The sequence below is a fragment of the Bubalus kerabau genome, chromosome 19, assembly GCF_029407905.1.
Source record: "Bubalus kerabau isolate K-KA32 ecotype Philippines breed swamp buffalo chromosome 19, PCC_UOA_SB_1v2, whole genome shotgun sequence".
Lineage (NCBI taxonomy): Eukaryota > Metazoa > Chordata > Mammalia > Artiodactyla > Bovidae > Bubalus > Bubalus kerabau.
This window is the reverse complement of record NC_073642.1, coordinates 64828452-64847341: the sequence shown is the minus strand read 5'-3', so window position 1 is coordinate 64847341 and position 18890 is coordinate 64828452. Positions and strand designations below refer to the sequence as shown.

Genomic DNA, 18890 nt, shown 5'->3' with positions numbered 1-18890 from the left:
GTCGTGTTTTTAAAGAAATTAGTTCATTTCATCTAAGTTATCTGTGTTTCAATGTAAAAATAGGCTGGAGGTGGGGAGGAGCAGGGCTCACTGAGCAGAGACCTGAAGCAAGGAGGCAGTGCATCATGCAGATATTGGGGAGGGGGGTGGGTATAGCAGAGAGAGGAAACAGGAGGTGCAAAGGCCCTGAGGCCTGCATGTCCCCTGCAAATTGAAAACAAGAATGCAGGCCAGTGGAGAGCAAGAGAGATGAAGAGTGATGAGGTGAGGTCAGAAAGGTAATGGAGTCCAGACCACCTGTGAGCATCCAGGCCACTGCAGGGTCTTTGGCTTTTACTCTGAGTGACTGAGGGCTTTGAATAGAATAAGCTGAGATCTCACTTACGTTTCAAACAGTCAGACTGGCTATTGGGAGCAGACTCAAGGGTAGAGAGGGAAAGCTTAGAGGAAGGCTCTTGGTCCAGGGAGGTAACAGAGGAGGTGGTGAGAACTGGTCGTGTCTGGAATGACTTTAAAGGTAGAACTGATAGAATGGACTGACGGAGTGGATGTCACGTGTGGGAGAAAGAGAGAGGTCAGGATGGACTCTCTGGACTTTAGCCTGAGCTATAACCATTTGCTCGGTTAGGGGACAGGTTTGGGGAGGACGTTCAGGACGTGGTTTTGGAGAGCTTAAGAGTCAGGTGCCTGTTAGGGACCCCATGAGGAGATCAAGCAGGTGTTTGGGTGGATGGAGTCAGAGTGCAGGGGATGGTGATATAAATTTGGGAGTCAGTGTCATGTAGCTTTGAAAGGACTTGTAAAGTTGATGTCACCAAATCGGTGAGTGAATTGAGAAGAGGTCCAAGACATGAACCCGGGGGTTGTTCTGTGTCCAGAGGTGGAGAGATGGGGAGGGACCAGAAAAAAGACCGCTGACTACTGCAATGGGTTTTAAAAAGACTGGGGCCCCGTGGCCTCCTGAAGCCCACTGAAGAACGGGGAGTGGTTGGCTGAACTGTAGGCTGCTGAGGGGTCTGGTACCATGTGGACCGAGCGTGACCATTGGGTTTAGCAGCATGGAGGTAGTGGTGACCTTGTCAAGAGCAGCCGGCTGGAGCTGACTGAGCCAAAGCTGATGGAGTGGCTTCTGGAGGGGATGGGAGGCAGCAACTCAACTGAGTAAGAGTAGATCACTTCTTTCAAGAATCTGCATTTCTTGGAGAAATGGGGTGGTCCCCTGGGAGAGGTGTGGGGAAATCACAGCATGTTTTAATTATAACCCCCAATACAGGAGCTGTTTACTCCACACCTAGGATGTGTCATTCACATGAGACTCTGGGGACTCAGAGGTAAGGAGACACCATCTCTGCCCCCCCATGCACTTTAGCAGCAGCGATGGACCTACAGAGATTTACACCCCAAGGCGGGTTGGAGTGAGAGGGAAGAAGCCCCAGGGGCTGGTGGAAGCCCTGTAGAGCGGCCTGACCCAGCTGAGCAGGCACAGAAGTCTTCCTGGAGGAAGTGGTACTGTGCTGAGTCTTGAAAGGGAGGCAAGGAGCGCCGCCCCCCCCCCCCCCCCCCCCACACCAGGAAGCCTTCCCTGATCTGCCTATGCAGAGATATCGTGCCTTTCCTTTTGCACAGCATCCCGCATCTTCAGCTACTTGGAACTTGCTTCGTTCTGCTTGGTACTGGCTATTTATCTGAGGCCCACGTATGTGTACAGGACCTGCCGTACCCAGATGCTTAGTACGTTCACCTGTTTTAGCTTGGTGAGTTCTCAGGGGCTCTGAGGTCTGGTTAGGACTCCGGCTTTACAGATGAGCGAACTGAGATGCTGGAGAAGTGCCTTGTCCGAGGTCCCCTTGCCAGGCAGTATCAGCTCTGATACGAATTCGGTTTGGTCCCTATCTAGCAACCTTTGTACTTCACGTCAAAGGCCTTTATACATAGCAGGGGCTCAGGAAATGGTTTTTGTTGTTGTTGTTTTGAGATGACACAAAAACGAAGTGAGGCTTTTTTTCAGAGGCCAGAGGAGGAGACTGTCTCCTGGCTGCACAGATACAGCTCGGAGGAGGTTTGCATCCCTGGTAACCCTTCACAGGACCTGCTGCGGGGAGCTGAGTGGTTTATATCTGGTAAGCCTGGGCCAAGAGGTGAGTGAGCCTTGGGGAAAACTGAAGCTAACTCCAGGGGGCCCCGTGTGGCCTCTCCCCATCCCTCCCCTCCCCTCCCCTCTCCTCCCCTCTCCTCCATCCCCTCCTTCTTTTTCTTAAAAAAAAAAAAAGTGTTTACTTTTATTTGTCTGCACTGGGTCTTTGTCGCAGCACGGGTGCTCTTCGGTCTTTGCTGTGGTCTGCTAGACCGCTACTTGCGACTCGCGAACTCTTAGTCGTGGCAGGCGGGATCTGGTTCCCTGACCAGGGGTTGAACTTGGGTCCCCTGCATTGGGAGCTTGGAGTCTTAGCCACTGGACCGGCGGGGAAGTTCCCTTCCTTCCTTCCTCTTTTTTTTCTTCTTTCTGCCTTTAAATCTCCCTTTCTTCTTTTTCTTTCTTTTCCTTTTATTAAAAATGACCGAGAAGATTTTCCTTCGTACGCTTCTTTTTCTTAGCTGCGATCATGCGGGGTGTTGGGTGCTGTGTTTGGTGAGGGAGCAGACTGCCTCCTCCTCCAGGGAGGGCAGCCCCGCGCTGAGTCACTCCCCTCCGGCCCGCATCCGGCCCCGCCCCCGCTGGCGTGTTGGAGCCCCGCGTCCTCGCCTCCACCTGCTGCCCCTCCCCTCGCGGCTCCCTTCATTAATCCTAGGGGCCTCCTTGGAAGGAAGGCTGGCCACACGCAGGCAAGTGAGCCCTGGTCTCTGCCCGCAGTTAATCTGGGCCGAGGGAAAATTCTTAAAGCCTGGGAAGGGGTGGGGGTGGCAACCGCCGGAGCAGGGCTAAGAGGTTTGGAGGCAGGAGGATGGAGCCAGCCCCTGAGGAGGGGGGCGGTGAGGGGGACGGGCTTCCAAGGCGCAGGAGCAGGGCCGGAGCCCCTTGCTCCACCCCAGGGAGAGGAAAGGGGTGCAGGAAGGAAGGCCGGGCTTGGTTTGCAGGGAGGGTGTGGCCCGGCTGGGGATGCGGCTTCAGTGGGCCTCAGTTTCCCCATCTGTCACCAACTGAGGCTCAGCCACTCATCCTGGGATTCCTTCAGCTCTCGGGGTGTCCATTCCGACCTGTCAGGATGGCGAGTCTGGGGCAGTCTGGGGGTTCCGTTTCTCACTCGGAGGGATGCTGGGCCTCATGACCCTCAGGGACATGGCAGAGTGGAGAGGCTCGCCTCTGGGTGGCCTGCGCGCCAAGGCAAGACCCCTGCCCCGACCCGGATATCAGCAGGGCTCAGTGTGGGGCCCCACCCCCCACCTCCATGCCCTTGTCCCTCCTGAGTCAGTTCTTGCTTCTTTAGGACCTGGTGGCCTCCCTGAAGGCAACACCCTGCTCAGGTGAGGACTGCCTGTCTGACCTCAAGCAGGGCGCAGGTGGCACCCAGGGGTGGATGCGGGGAGACGTAGGGGAAGGGAAGCCCTGTGTTGAGTTGCCCCTTCCTTCCCCTGAAGATGGAAGGTTCCCATCACGCCCTTCATTTTCCTGTCACCCATTGTCATCCGAGGTGGCTGAGGTTTGTGAGCTTTCCTAAGCTGTTGTCAGGCTTACGGGACACAAAGTCCTGTGGCTTCTTAGGTGATCATTTCTCATGTGTTGACTGACAGTTGGAAAGGGGACTTGGGGCCTCTGGGGCTGCGGCCACTGCCTGGGAGCCAGGGGCGAGGGGCACCCCCCAGAGCTTGGGGTCTCCCTCTGGGGGTGAGCCCCTCCCCGGCCTCAGATTCCCTCTGAGGTAGGTGGACCGCATCATCTCTTGGCTCCTCCCAGTTGAAAAGTTCTCTGATCTAAATCCATCCATCAAACACTATTTTGAGGGTTTTGAAGTGAAGCCTGGGTGTTTTACATCAACCTACACACCTACCCTGAATATTCATCGGAACGACTGATGCTGAAGCTGAAACTCCAATTCTTTGGCCACCTGATGTGAAGAACTGACTCATTGGAAAAGACCCTGGTGCTGGGAAAGATTGAAAGCAGGAGAAGGGGGCGGCAGAGGATGAGGTGGTTAGATAACATCACCAACTCAGTGGACGTGAACAAACCCTGGGAGATACTGGAGGACACAGGAAACTGGCGTGCTGCAGTCCGTGGGGTCGCAAAAAGTCTTACATGACTCTCAGACTGAACAACGACAACAGTTATCTCACACCTTCCAGAGTTTGAAAGTCTCTTTTGACAAGCGTCTCAGACGAACACAGTTCTGGACCAGAGGGGCTGTGTCTCGTGAGCCTCTTCTTCTCAGGAGCTGACTAGTCCCCTCTACATCCTGTAGGTTTGTTTGCTCCCAGTGGGAAGTTGCACAGTGATGAAGGTCTCTGTGTGACTCTGAAGGCCCTCACGTCTTCAGTGTGATGGGGGCAGCTCAGTGAGAGATGGATAAAAAAGCAGTGCCATCAGTAAATATCAGAGGATGGGGGGAGGGGTGTGGGGAAGCTCAGAATAAGCATCCTAAGTACAGTTATGTAACAAATCAGGCATTCTGTTATTCTCGTGGAGCCATACTTCTGCTCCCCAAATTGACTGGTGGAGGTATTTCCAGTTAAGGTCCATTTGCCCTTTTATTCAGGCTCATGCTATTTCTGGTTATGGCGACTGACAGGCACAGCCCTGCAGCATTCCAGATGCTGGTTCACGTTTCCCAGCCTCTCTTGAGGTTGTGTTGGGTCACGTGACTCGCTCTGACCAATGGGCTGTGAGTAAAAGTGGCACGTGTGCCTTCTGGGCTGTGGTACTTAAGAGCCAGTGGGCCTTTTTGATACCCCTCTTCTCCTGCTATGGCCCTGGAGGCCAGCAGGAGCGGCTTAGCGAGTCAGGAGGGCCGCTAACGTGAAAGTATAGGAAATCAGTGACACTGCCTTTCTTGTGTCAAGCTCTTACCATTAGCGATTATTTTGTTTCTGCATCACAGCCTGTCTGAGGCTGACTAATGTGAGGATGTAGAAATGAACGGTACCCACATCACCAGACTGGGAGTCCTAACTCTGAAGCTCCTGCCTAGAGCACTGGGCTGGCTGTGGAACTTGGTTTTCCCTCCTGGAAAGTAAGCGATATCCAACTGGTGGGTAAGGATGTTGGAAGGGTAGATGTCAACAGTCCAGCCCATGCTTGGTGCATAGTAGGGGCCCAGATTGTGTCTTTTCTTCTCTGGAAGCCCATCCCTGTGTTTCCACTCCTTCACAGCCTAACAGGAAGACAGTCCTGTTACATCCACGTCATTCGTGCCTGCGTTTGGTCAAAGCTGCAGACGCCTGTGTCTGGGCGTGGACCCAGCACTTCTCAGAAGTGTGAACTCTCCAATCGGCTCCCCTACGGCTGCACACACAGGCTGGAAGGTGGCAGAGCCATCCGGATCAGTCCTGCCCAGGCTAAAGCTTTCCTAAGAGGGGTCCATGGGAGGTGAGGGGGGGCGGTGCTGGGAAGAAAATTATTTTCTTTCCCATCTGGCACGTGTAGGAGCTGGGCTGGTCTTGTTGGCTTGGATGATTCACTAGTGTGGGGGGTGGTGGGGGGAGGAGAGGGCAGTGGGTCTTCTATTTCACCCCAAATACTTTTCAGTAAAACTCCACAGACCCAACTCTTATCCAAACCCATATCCTTAGTCCTGCATGGTCGTCAGCTACACTGCAAAGTAGTTAGTTCTCTGTTGTCTCTGACTTTTTAAAATTCTTTGTTTATTAAACCCCCAAATGAAAATGAAACCTGACCACACACCAAGCTAACACCTCAAGCGGCTGAAGGATTTCAGAGGAGCAGGCTCATGTTTTAGACTCAACTTTGTAGAGATGCTGGGTGCGAGTTTACTTGGGGGGCTGTGATCTGAGGGCTGATGGGAAGGCCCTTCTGCACCCCTAGAATTTCCCCCACTGACTTTCTGCTCTTCCCCAAGTTCTGCCTTTATAATGGGAGTCTGAAGTTTGTGCAAGTGCGAAGCGGGAATAAGAGGTCAGCAGAGGTGCACACCTGGGGGTCCAGGATGGAAGGAGGGACCTGCCGTACATCATCTCAGCTTCTGCTCTGTTCTCCGTGCCTCGATCCCGGCTTGGCACAGGACGGGAGCGTGTACCAGCTTCCGAGGGCCACCGTGACAAAAGTGTCACAGACTGGGGGACTTACAACAGCAGACGTTTACTGTTTCACCGTTCTGGGTGGGGAGGCAGAAGTCTGAAATCAAGGTGTCAGCAGGGCCATGCCCCTGCCGAAGGTCTAGGGGACGATGCTTCCTTGCCGCTCTAGTTTCAGATGGCTGCTGGACTGATCTTTGTCTCCATGGACATCCTGCCTTCTCTGTGTTTCTTTCTGTGCGTCTTCTCCTTTTCTTATAAGGACTCAAGTCATGTTGGATTAAGGGTTCACCCTAATCCAGTGTAAGGTTGCCTTAACTAGTGATGTCTAAAATGACACTTCCCAAATAAGGTTACATACCCAGGTACAGGTGTTAGGATTTCAACATATTTGGGGTGGGTGGGGACACAATTCAATCCATAACAGGGCACAGCCCATATTTACCCATTGAATGATCAGACACCAGGGGAGCAGAGAGGGCTCTGGAAAATGAGGGGCAGCTGGCTCTAGACAGGGGGGCTCTGCAACTAAGAGGCTTAGATACATCCAAACACCACACGTGCTCGGATGCCTGAGAAAGGCTGGCCTTCATCCAGTTCACCACTTGGAGGCCCAGGGTCCTTCCCTTCCGAGAGCCATGTGTGCCCTTTTCTAGGCCTTTCTATTCATTAAGTGATTATAGAGAGACCAGACCCCAAGCCGAGTTTTAATGAGACGGAGAAGTAAAAGATACAGTTTCGACTCCCAAGGAGCTCCCAGCCAAGCAGGGAAGATGGCTGGGATGGTAATTTTGATACCACAGGCTGTAGATGTAAGTCTCGAATTCGAAGTGGAATCACGGGAAGATGTAGCAGAGCAGGGTTTTTTTTTTAAAAATTGCGGTTTAAAAAAATTTTATTTTATTTTATGCAAGTCAGGCCCCCCTACCCCGATCTGAAGAATACTTGACCTCACAATCTCTGGGGAAAATCTGGGCGGCCTGACTAGGATCCGGATTTTCTCTGCAAATACCAGGGCATGGGCACAGCTCACAGAAGCTCTTCCGCACGACGGCTTGGGGCTGGGAGCAAAAGCGTCTCAAACGCTGGTTGTGAAGCTTCCAGGGGAGACTGTCCTCTGCAGGAGGAACAAGAGCCACCCTGTAGCCTTCCCTGTTCCAGAAAGATCCACGGTGAATACATAATTAGGCCCTCTGTAATTACCAGTTTGAATCTGCCTAGGACACTAGGGCTCCCACCCCCTAATTTACCTTATAAATTTATTCTGCTAAAAAAGTCGAAAATGTCAGTCTTCTGTGAAAGCTGCATAAATGAATTATCTCCCCGGATGACAGAAGGTGGGAAGGAGGGGGAAGCTTCGAGAGGACATTCTTAATTGCGCATGTTTAAGAGTACCCCTCCACCCCCTGCCCCACTTAGCACAAACCCTGCACAGAGCCCAGCCAGGCAGCGGACGCCGATGGGAAGGGGACAACCCCAGCTTCTTAGCATCCCTGGCCAGTGGGGAGAAGTGCTTTTAACACCTGCCCCTTTGGACTTCGGAGAATCCGGCATGCGGCATCAGGCAACGGAGGCCCCCAAACAGAAGGGAAAGAAGCTGGGAAAGGCAACTTTTTAAAAAGGGTCCCACCTAACTTCATCCCTTAGTGGCCCCTGACCCCAGGATGGTACCCTGTGGGACAGTGTTCATTGCATCTCAAAGCCAGGTGCATGCTGCACCGCCCCCTGCCCCCCCACCACAGAGCTCTTCAGAGTTCAGTCACTACTCCCCTGATTCTTTTACAAAAAATGCAAGGTAGGTCTTCTATGACATTTTAGAAGGTTTGAAATAATAAGTTCTTATAAAAGTGCTGTTAGTCACTCAGTAGTGTCCAAATCTTTGTGATCCCATGGATTGTAGCTCACCAGCCTCGTCTGTCCATGGAATTCTCCAAGCTAGAATACTGGAGTGGGTTTCCATTCTCTTCTCCAGGGGATCTTCCTAACCAAAGGATTGAACCCAGGGTCCTGCATTGTAGGCAGATTCCTTACCTTCTGAGCTACTAGGAAGCCCCTTTTAAAGCCCTGCTAATCCCATCATCCTAACACAATCTTCCTTTCACTCAGTCGTGTCCCACTCTTTGCAACCCCATGGACAGTAGCCTACCAGGCTCCGCCGTACATGGGATTTTCCAGGCAAGAATAATGGAGTGGACTGCCATTTCCTTCTCCAGGGGATCCTTCCAACCCAGGGATTGAACCCGGGTCTCCTGAATTGCAGACAGACGCTTCAACGTCTGAGCCACCAGGGAAGCCCTCCTAACACAATAGTGGTTGTCATTTCTGTCTCTCTTTCCAGTCTTTTTTTCATAGGTGGTCAGTTTTTCTCCCTTCCTGCTCCCTAACACAAAGTATATAGGAGCCACAACTTTTAATTTTTAATTTCTTGTCGCTGATTATAAAAACGTAAATGTTGACTCTGGGGAATCTGGAGATTAACAGAAGGAAGTGAATGGTGAGCCTCTGGTCCCCATCTCCGAGATGATGCCTGCGAATCTCTCAGCTGTAGTTCTGTGCGCTTGACTTTTTCAGGGCCCCCGTGCAGGCATTTTTAGGTCTTGCTGCCTCGTTCATTCAAAGCCACTATGTGTCTGTCCCTGTCCGAGGAGAGAAGGCAGACCCTGCTATCTGCTATGAGGAGCTCAGAGCCCAGTGATTTGCGACAGCCTGCGTGCTGATAAAGACACGGTCTCCAGTACATAGCAGGTGCTTCACCAACATAAATATGCTCATGAATGAAGTCCAGGAAACTTTACTCTTTTCACTCCTGAAACAAAATACTCCAGTGTATACTATAGGTTGGGTTGGATGTGAGTTTCCTCTTGACCTCAGCTTAAGGCTCCATGATAATAATATCTATAATTTGCTCTATTCCTACTATGGGCCAGGTCCCATGCTCCAAGCTTTCAAACAGATTATGTGATGTAATCCTTGCTGAGAGTCCTGGAGGACTGGGATAGGAGGACCTGGGACTCTGGGAAGGGAAGCAGCTCACTTGAGGTCTCCCAGCAAACAGCAGGGGTAGTGGGGACTCAACCCCTGTGCTTCTCGGAGGTGTGGATCAAGAAGCTTGTGCATCGCGCGAGGTTGCTGGAAGGCACAAACCCAAGTCAGGGAAGGGACTGGGCTCTGCACTCTGTAACAATCTGTGCCAGGATTAGTGATTTGTCTGACCTAAACTTTAACCAGCAGACCCCTCTGTCTACCCCCATTCTCTTGTGCTGCACGTCAAGCCCCTTTCCTCTGCTGAGTCCTTTATGACACTCAGCATCTCCAGACCTTATTATTATTTTTGCTTATTATTTTCCTTATTATTTTTGCTCCTTCGTCCCATTTCTAGATGATTTGGTTTCAGAGCCGTGGTCATGTTTTCTGAATTATGCTGTTTCCCCAGGGTATGTGTGGGGGATTCCTCTACTAACCTCATCTTTGGTCCTCTTTACATTTCCTCTTTCTCCCTGGGTCCTGGTCCTGCCTGCACTCACTTTCCTTTGCTGACTTAATTCCACACCCAGCGGGGCCTCCAGGGGCCGCCTTGCAGTGTGGCTGGGAATCCAATCTGGCCGGAGGCTGGTGGCATGGTTGTACCAGACACCAACCTGGCAGTGATTCTTGCTCTGTGTCTTCGAGACTGGCCTTGGACTTCCTGGGGATGAAGGTCCTTCTCTTCCCAGGATCAGATAAGATAAACTTCTCGAGTTTCTGACCTAGCAGGCCTTGAGGGTCTGGGAAGAACTCTGTACTCGGTGTTTAGGACCCCTGACCCTCCCCTGCTTTGCTCCCATGGCACTTGGGAGGCACGGCCGTGGGAACCTTTGGTGGGCTGTGACAGGCCGCTGTGGTCCTATCCTGTGTCTGCTTCACTGCACAGTCCTTGGAGCAGGGGTGGAGAGCAAATTCAGGTCTGTCTGGATGAGGAACCATACGGCTGTCTCGGTGCCACGGATGCGCTCGGCGCGTGGCAAGCCCCCCATCCACCCCATCCATGTGTGATGTCGATGTGTGAGTCAGAGTGATGCTGTGGGCTGACTGCTGGGTGCCAGCGACCGGGCCGGTGCTCACCTCTGCTCAGACAGTCAGCCCACAGGTGCTCAGGAGCCCCATCGGACCAGGGAGGTCACTGAGCTGAGAAGGAAGGTCCTCTCCCCTCTCTCCGGACCAACCAGCCCGTGGGTGCCTGGTACACAGCCCAAGACCCCAGGTCTGCCCCCCGCCCCCCATAGCTGCACACAGCGGCAGGATCCGAGGGAGAAACTTTGAGTTGGAGGTGGCAGACAGCTCTCCTGGGCACCGACAAGAGGTCTGGCCTTCTCTCCTGGCAGGCAGCGTTTAAGGGGCCGATGACTCATCCAGAACCAGCTCCATTTTTCGTGTGGAGGAGAGCCTTGATGGGCGCTGGAGGCTAACTGCACGGTGCTAGGAGCGATGCAGCCGCTGTAATTCCTGTCACCTCTAACGACGCAGTGGGAGCTTCCGGGGGATCATGCCAGGCGTTCGGGGGCCGTCTGCATTCTTGGTGAGTGTCACTCAGAGGTCGGGCAGGGCATGGGGCAACCAGGGAAGCGGCGCCTTCTGGCCACGTCTTTAATTAAACGAGGCCCTCTTGTGACCACTGCTCAGCCTAATAAGTTGTCTCCAGTTGCGGAGAAAGTTGCTATTAAAGACCTGATGGGAAGCAGCAACTCAGAACAGCCCAGCTCATCTCAGGACGAGACTGTCTTTCCTAACAGTTTCCGGGAACGACATCGCCACTGGGCCTGGATATTCCAGCTTTTGGGGGCGGGGCGGGGGGAGTCTCCCTGTGGCCCTCTCCTGGGAACCTGGGGGCTGGCCTGCGTTCACCCCTTTACTTAGGAAGTGTAACCCTTAGAGATCGGAAGAAACCTGGGAATAAGACAATTCAATAAAGTCACAATAAAACATCCAAAGCCTTTCATACTTTTTCACTTTCTTTAACTCAATTTATTTTTCATTTTGCGGACAGAGATTTAGTCTGGGTATTAGTTTATGATTCTTTTTTTTTTAGCTGAAGGAATTACTCAACACACACACATATAAAAAGGAAATATTATTTTTATCATTTATTTTGTGCCATGTATACCATAGAAGAAAAAAAAAACGGAGCAAAATCACTTCAGTACCGCTGTGTTTTTCATTACAAAGTTATTACATATAGAAATTACTCCAAATTATCTGAAATGAATGGAAATTATGAGGTTTAAATTCCCCAGGTTACTGCAGGCACAGCTCTGGAAATTTATTTTGTCATCTTGCTGAACATAATTGCTACAACAAAATTTCTTCCATTTTACAACTGCACCATAACTTATTTATACCGGTGTAGCTGTAATTTTATATCAATAAGTTGCATGGGAAGGAATACACAGGTGGTAATTGAAAACAATAATTTGTGCTGAAGTCCAGGTGGAACGGTTGGCTGAGGAAAAGACTTCAGTTACCGTCGGCAACGGCGCGTGTCACTGTGGCCTCTTCCCACCCTGGTGGCGTACACCCGTCAAACCATCCAAACACCCTCCAGCTTGTCCCCTGTGGCCGTGGCGGCGAGAGCCAGGGCTGGTCTGACTTTGCACCATGGCCTGTGCATCCTAGCCCCCGAACTGAGGCCACGGGACCCTGGGGGAAGTCAGGGAGGCCCGGGCCCCCCTGCACAGCTCCTGCCTTTGTCTCCTCCTGCTATCTGGCTTGCTTCTGGGTTGGGGGCCTTTAGGTGTGTGCGGGCCACGTTGCTTCAGTCGTGCCGGACTCTTTGTGACCCTATGGACCATAGCCCACCAGCTTCCTCTGTCCGTGGGATTCTCCAGGCAAGAATACTGGAGTGGGTTGACATTTCCTCCTCCGGGGATCTTCCCCACCCAGGGATCGAACCCACGTCTCTTCCATCTCCTGCATTAGTAGGCGGATTCTTTACCACTAGCGCCACTGGAGCTAATTAAGGTGTTTGATAGATATCAGTTGAAGTATGAGTTCTTGCCAGAAACAACGACAATTCGATTCCCCAAACACGATGCAGAGCGTTAAATCCACTAATGCTTTCTACATTACTGTGTTCCTACCCGGCTGGAATGTGTGGTCTGGGTACAATACCGAAGCGGTCCCCAAACAGGCGTCCTCACTCCTCAGTTCTCTAATTGTTCCTGTTAAGCAGATACAAATAATGAAACTGCAGATGCCTGTGCTAAATCCTAGCAGCTGATGAATCTATGCGTTGGAATCTGGAGGTCCAAATTCAGATGTGGCAAAAAATCGACCATAAATCTGCCGTGTGTAGATGGTAGACCATCAGAGACAGGTCAGAGATAGGTGTCTTTGCTCCTGTGCAGGGTTCCATTTCAGGACACATGGGAGGGAGAGAGAGAGAAAGATGGGCAGAGGGAGAAGCAGAGTGGCTTTGTCGCAAGTTCAAATGGGAAACGTTACTGCCACGTCCATATTTTAGAAGCCATTCTTGTTTCAGTGATTCCAAAGGCTTAGAATCACACCGAAATAATTTTTTTTTTAAAGGACCCAGTTTAAACTAATACCAGAATGCACAGCAATCCAGCATCTCAGTTTTCCCTGGGCAGCATTAATTACCTTTTGTTGTTGCAAATTGTCTGCCTTGTAAATTGAGCTTTGTAGCTTGTGCGTCTTCAAGAAGAGGCAGCGTTTTAGAATGCACACAATGCAAGAACTTTGACAACTTCCACCTTCTGCAGACATATTATTCCATCTCTACCAATGCGCCTGCAGTTCAAACTTTGAGTTGCAAAGGTTTGTTTATTTGTCAGCTTGCAACCTTCACCCTCCTCTAGTGAGTGGAGGGAATGGCCCTTAAATATTTTCTAGGATACAAGCTACCTTTGTTGAATTCACTCGAAAGCGTACGTGGCTGCTTCTAAAACTAGGAGACTGCAGATGAGGTCTCCCAGATCTCCCTGTCTTTTTCAGCTCTGGAAGGCAGAGCCGAAGCGAGGTGTTGGCCGGTTTTTAGTTTTATTTTTTGGTAAGCGCCCCCTTGCAGCATCTTCAGTAGCGGTGCCTTTGCCTGACTCATGCCTTGCTCTCCTCCGTTCCTGCTAAGTGAGTGCTTCCCCCTCACTTCCCTTTTTCACCACTTCCTTTGTAGAGCATCACAGCGCAGACAGGAGTGTTCAGAGCCTGCGTTCAGATTGGGGGGTGGGGGGGCGAGCTCACAACTGACTCAGACGCGTCTACAACTCCAGCTTAGCATTTACTGAAACTTCCTCTTTCTCAAACTGCTTAAGGACACAAACTAATTAATCCTCACAGCCTCATAAAACCCTTGTTAAGAAGGTGATCATTACTGCCTTCTTTGCCGGCCACCCCCACCATTTCCTATCAGCAGACACCTCACTGTAGCTCCAGTTCCGAGGACAGCCTCTGACAGCCAGAGCTGGGTCTGAAAACGCTCTTCTGAATCCCAGTTCTTTCCCCAAATGAACCATTTTAACTCTCTCTTCCTAGTCTGTGCTCTAAAGAGGGTAGATTGACGGTCACTAAACCACTGACTTCAAGCTGGTGTCTGTGTGTGTGTGTTTTGCATTTTCAGATATGCAATTTGGAGAGTTGATGACAAGACAGAAAGCAGCGGAGAGACCCTTTCTGTGCAACACACACACACACACACACACACACACACACTCACCCCAGCCACACTGATCTCTGTGGACGTGGTGGGTGGGATCTGGTGAAGTCTGACCGTCCTTGTGAACAGTATTCCCACCAAAACGACCAACTGGGTGATGCCAATCCCGACCAAATTTGAATTGATGACTCAACTAAAGAATTAAAATTAGCAAGGCAAGAAAATTCCAAATGAGGTGAGAAAGCTGTAGAAATAGTTCCAGATCCCCTAGTACTGAGCCATTCAATATCATTTCTGATGACAGGGACAGAGCTAGGAACATTCGATGTGGGTGTAAGTCTTTTTCATATACGGAGAGCTGGGTAAGTATTTTTTTTTAAGGAAAATAATACATGAATCAGGAACAGCGACTTTGGTTTAACCCCTCATAGGCTGCAGCTATCAAAACAGCAGGCAGGGAAGCCTCATAGATTTCCAAGAGCTTCCATCCTTCCGGGAGTCAGAAATCTATAACTGTATCAAGCCCAGGTATTACTGCAGAAACGAAGAAGGTGTGAATGATGTCATGCTTTAAGAAAAGCAATGCTGCTACATTCGGTGGATGGAAAGAATCAACCCAACACTTGTTGGAAGGCAAGTTTTGTGGTTCAGCCTCTGCTATAAGGTGACAATGCAAAAAAAAAAAAAAAAAAAAAAACCAAAACAAAACAAAAACCAAACTCCAAGTCTAGCAAAGCTTTCATTGAGAGCTATTGGGTCCTAGAAATTTGCTGTAATATTCAGAAATGGCATAAAATAATTCTAGAAGATATGCCAGGAAGCTTAAGATGTCTTTTTTGTCTTTTGGAATTGAAAACTCCTAGAGATTCACGAACAGTGAGGAAGGAGATAAGGACCATCTTGGGGGCCTTATTAATATGTACGTAAATATGATTTCCTTAGGACTTCCACTGTGGTTTCCTAAAAAGTTTAAAACAAGTCAATCCACTGATCAGATGGATGCATTTTATTTATCGTCACCTTCACAGTCAATAGCGTTTAAAGACGCTGAGGAACAGAAATCACTAGATACAGTTTGCTTCTCAGTTTGCCCACCTGTGAATACGAAAAGATTCGCCTTCTCTTTGCCTGGATTTTTTTTTTTTAAGCACCAGAAATAAAGCCCAAGATAATTTGATAAGACAGGACGTTGAGTTTTTATGTTGCCACAAAGTTATTTGACTACATATTAGAGGGTGGAGCCTTGTGTAAAAAAACAAATGAAACATCCCTTTTCTTTCTGCAGAAATTTTGAGAATTCCCATTTTTACTGACACTACACATCTTGATTGGTTCCGGTTTTTTTGTAAAGCCGTAATACAAAATATAACAGCTCAGAAGGCAAAGATAGCATTGCAGAATCTCAAATAGTGCTAAGAGTTAAGTACTGAGAATTGTTCAAAGAATTTTTAAAAAGCCTGGCTTGGGGGGAGGGGGTGTCATGTGACTGTTTAATCTGCCCCCACTGCATGGCCTGGGCCCTGCAGCCACACTGGGAACCAGAGCCCCACACAAGGTTAATAAAAATGCACTTTGATTTGACAAAACGATTTATGATTCTCGAACTATTTCTCAATAAAGAAATTTAAAGAGACTGAAAAATATGAAGGATTATCTGCTGGAGTGCACTGCGAAGCTAGAAATATTTGTGAGTTCAAAAAGCTTTCTGACACCGTCTTCTTTTTTTTAAAAGAGTGCAGAAAATGTGGCATTTCTTCCCATCTGATTCCTGTCTGCACAAAGACCCAGCCCTGGGCCCAGCACACAGTAGGTCTGCAGCAGGTTTTGGAGAACCCAGTTGGAAGTATTGTGGTATTTAGCGCCATATTTGTACTTGCACTTTCCCCTTTTAGTTTCATATGTTAAGCACCTGCACCCCCCTCCCCTCCATTTTGGGGAAGGGAGTGACTTTTATTCTAAACAAAGCCTCGGTAGATCAGGGTATGGTGTGTGTGTGTGTGTGTGTGTGTGTGCGCGTATGCACGCGCGCGCGCGCCCCGCGCGCGTGTGCAGTAACCTTCTCAGAAGGGTCTTGGATCGTTGGCCTGCCAGGGGTCCTGGGGAGGGTAACAGGGCTGGGGCTGGGGCCCGAGCTCCGCCACCCGCCTCCCGCTCCGCCTGCCTGTTGTCTGGGCATCAAGCGAGTGGGGAAACATTAGCGCGGGCCAGCTGCCGAAGCCGGGCGGGGTCGAGGGAGAGGTCAAGGTCGGCGGAGAGGCGGCTATTGATCCGGCTTGGAACGCGAGACAGGGAGCCCAGCAAGACTAAAGGGGGAGCTGTGAGACCAGACATTAACAGCTTTCTGCGCTAATGATGCCCGTGCCAGACGGGCAGAGGGAAAAAAAGGAGACTGGAGCGGCAGCTGGGATTGCTCGCTGCCTGCGCCCGGCCGCCTCTCCCGAGAGGAGGAGGAAGGCGAAGGGGCCAGCGCAGGGCCGGGCAGGGGCAGGGCAGCCTCTCCCCGGCCGCCGCGAGGTGGAGCGCGCCGGCGGGCGGCGGCGTGTCCAGCCCTGCGCCGGCCCGCCCGCGCGTCCTTCTTCCCGCCGTCGGGGCAGCGCGGGGCCAATGAGGAAGTGCTCCCCGGGTCAGTCGCGGCCCGCGCCGCCCCTCGCCCGCTACTTCCTGCTGGGGGTGGGGCAGGGTGCCCCCTCCCCAGACGCCGCCGCTCGAGCGCGCGCGACTTGGCAGCTGCGGCTGCGCCCCCCAACCCCCGACCCCGGGCGCCTCGCGCAGTCCACAGGAGGGGGGGGGTCCCTTTTTTGGAGAGGGGTACCCAGTCCCACCCCCATTACCCGCAGACCCGAGTCCCCATCCTTGCAATCAACCCCGGGAGGGCGAGGGTCGGCGTGCTGGGATTTCGGGCGCCTGGGCGCAGGCAGTGGGGAACCGCCGGCAATTTGAGTCCAGACCTGCCTCCGTGCGCTGTGTGACCTTGGGCCACACGCTCACCCTCTCTGGACTTCACACCGCCAGTTCTCAGCTTAAAAAAAAAAAAAGCTCTCCCAAGTTTAAGAATGTGGGCGAGTTGGGATGGCCGGTGTATGGTATTCTTGAGAAGTTTTTTAAAGGTGCGTGTCGGCATTTTTTTTTTTTTTTTCTTTTTTAGGCCACTTTCCTGGAAAGATTTTCGTGGCGGGGCTGGATGGGAGGAGAGGGAGGTACTTCCAGATTTTGGACCACGTGGAGGTGGGGTGTCGGTGGTGGGTGGTGGGCATGCAGCCCCTGGTGGGGAGGTCATGCGGACTGGCTCTTCGCTTGCCCCCTTTCACCCCCCTCCGCCCAGTCTCTACCAGCTCGTCCCCCGACCCTGCAGCCCGGTCCGCAAACTGCCTGCTAGAACATATTTTATTGTTATTTTTTAGTGGGGGGGGTGGCTTGGGCAGGGAGCTCTTTCTGTCCTCGCTAATGGGCGCTGCGCTCCGGTAAGTTGTTGGTGCCGTCGCCCCACCCAAGACCTTGGGGGCGAACAACGCCCCCCTTCCCGCCCCCGCCCCGTACCCCTCCAAGGAAAAGGCCCCGAGGGAGGCGGCGCGCCCGGAGGCGTCACGGCCCAGCCTCGCGCTCCCAGGAGGCCGCCAGAGCCCGGCCTGGGGGCGGGGTGGGGTGGGTGCAGCTGGGCTCGCCCGCGAAGCCCAGCCCCGAGCCAGGCCCCGACCCGCCCTGGCCGCCTCCCGGCCCAGACCCGAGAAACCTGGGAAGGGCGAGGGGGCCGGCCGCGTGGCGCGTCCAGCCGGGAGGTCAAGTCGCGAAACGGATGAAGTTGGCCGTGGCCGGAGGAGGGACGGGGAGGTTGGGGGAGGGGGTTGTGGATGTCCACGCGAACCGCGTCCTGGCCTTGTCCCCGGGCCACGGACAGGCCCCCACACCTCCTCTCAGCCTCGCCGGCTGGAGATCAAACGGCTGACAAGGCAGCTGTGTCCTTCCTTTCCAGACTGACGGGCGATTTCAAGTCCTGCCCTGGGCGGAGGAGCCCTGGGGGTGGGGGGCGTTACTTCCAGGCTGCAGTAATTGTCAAGGGGTGGGAGGGGACTGGGGGACGAGGGGGGTCACCCACGCGAGTGTGTCCAAAGATCCGGCCACACCTACCTCTGGGTCGGCAACTATGAGACGCTCTCCCACGTGGAGCACCCCTGCCCCTCACCCCCATGCTTCCGAGAAACCTTGGCGTTAGGGGTGGGCTCCGTGTTTGACCCCGAGACTGAATGGGATGAGGTGCAGGGAGCGCAAAGATTTCGGGTGGACATGCCTTCGGAATGGGACTCAAACAAGGTCTCACGTTTCTCCGCCCCTCAGTGTGCCCCGGATTCTCTCCTCTTAGTATCTTTTATCTTGTCCCCTTGGCTCTCCCAGTTTGAAATATCAGGATTTATATGGAGACACTTTTTGGAAGTTTAACCCCGACCCCTCAATAAAATCAAAGTGAAAACAACCAAACTACTTTCCTCGGGAGACGGAGTAATTGACCATGTGGTCCTAGTCCCCGTGTCGACCCCAACACTCTTTCATAGCCATCCCCCACCCCCCAAGAGCTTTCGAATGAGTGGGTGGGGATTTGCGTTGCTTCAACTTACTTCCACGCACACCGCACTCCGCCCCCCTTCTCTGGGGGTCCAGCTCCCTAGAAGGGAGGAGGGATGGAGAGGATTTTCTTTTATTTAAAAATATCTTGCCCACGGCCCTCCCTCCCTCCCCCCATTTTGCGCTGCCAGTGCACCGGGAGGAGAGGAGCGCACACACACAAAAAACGCCGCACGTATGGCCGGCCTGAACTGCGGGTGTGCGCACGGGCGAGTGTGTGTGTGTGTGTGTGCGCGCGCGCGCGCGAGTGTGTCTCTGTGTGTGTGTGCTTTCTTGTTCTCTTACAGGGTACAATGTTAAAAAGCCACCGCTAGTCGCCCCCAGTGCTCCGACTCTCTGGGTCTTTTTGTCTCTAGTGCAGATTAAACGTCACGTCCGCACTTGAACTTGAATTTTATCCCATTGTACAGAGGCAGCCCCAGCCATAGAGAGACCGAGAGCT

The 18890-nt window shown here is 52.2% G+C and overlaps 1 long non-coding RNA gene across 1 annotated transcript; it reads right to left on the bottom strand.

Moving 5' to 3' along the window:
• Positions 1–7099: 7099 nt before the first annotated feature.
• Positions 7100–8224, bottom strand: LOC129634139 (uncharacterized). Its single transcript, XR_008705441.1, has 2 exons — positions 8092–8224; positions 7100–7338 (listed from the first exon to the last, which is right to left on the bottom strand). It is a non-coding gene; the product is annotated as an uncharacterized LOC129634139 (long non-coding RNA).
• Between the last annotated feature and the right edge of the window lie 10666 nt (positions 8225–18890).